This window comes from Etheostoma spectabile, chromosome 19 (assembly GCF_008692095.1).
Source record: "Etheostoma spectabile isolate EspeVRDwgs_2016 chromosome 19, UIUC_Espe_1.0, whole genome shotgun sequence".
Taxonomy (NCBI): Eukaryota; Metazoa; Chordata; class Actinopteri; order Perciformes; family Percidae; genus Etheostoma; species Etheostoma spectabile.
Window position 1 is genome coordinate 12,348,767 of NC_045751.1, and position 366 is coordinate 12,349,132.

The window sequence follows — 366 nt, forward strand, 5'->3', positions numbered from 1 at the left end:
AGGCAAAGCTCTTGATCTACCGGTCAGTTTTCATTCCTACCCTGACCTATGGTCATGAAGGTAGGGTCATGTCAGAAAGAACGAGATCCATAGCAAAAGCGGACAAAATGGGTTTCCTAAAGAGGGTGGCTAACGTCTCACTTAGAGATAGGGTGTGAAGCACAGTCATCCATAAGGAGCTCGGAGTAGAGCCGCTGCTCCTTTGCGTCGAAAGGAGCCAGTTGAGGGGGTTCTGGTATCTGGTAAGGATGCCTCCTGGGTGCCTCTCTAGGGAGGTGTTACAGGTACGTCCAGCTGGGAGGAGGCCTCGGGAAAGACCCAGGACTAGGTGGAGGAGAACGCCTCGGGATCCCCCAGTCGGAGCTG

General features: G+C 54.1%; 1 protein-coding gene across 1 annotated transcript in view; it reads right to left on the reverse strand.

Moving 5' to 3' along the window:
* The window catches only part of kcnj10a (potassium inwardly rectifying channel subfamily J member 10a), a 16,932-nt gene that overhangs the window by 2,929 nt on the left and 13,637 nt on the right, over positions 1-366 (reverse strand). The gene's annotated exons all lie outside the window — the stretch shown is intronic.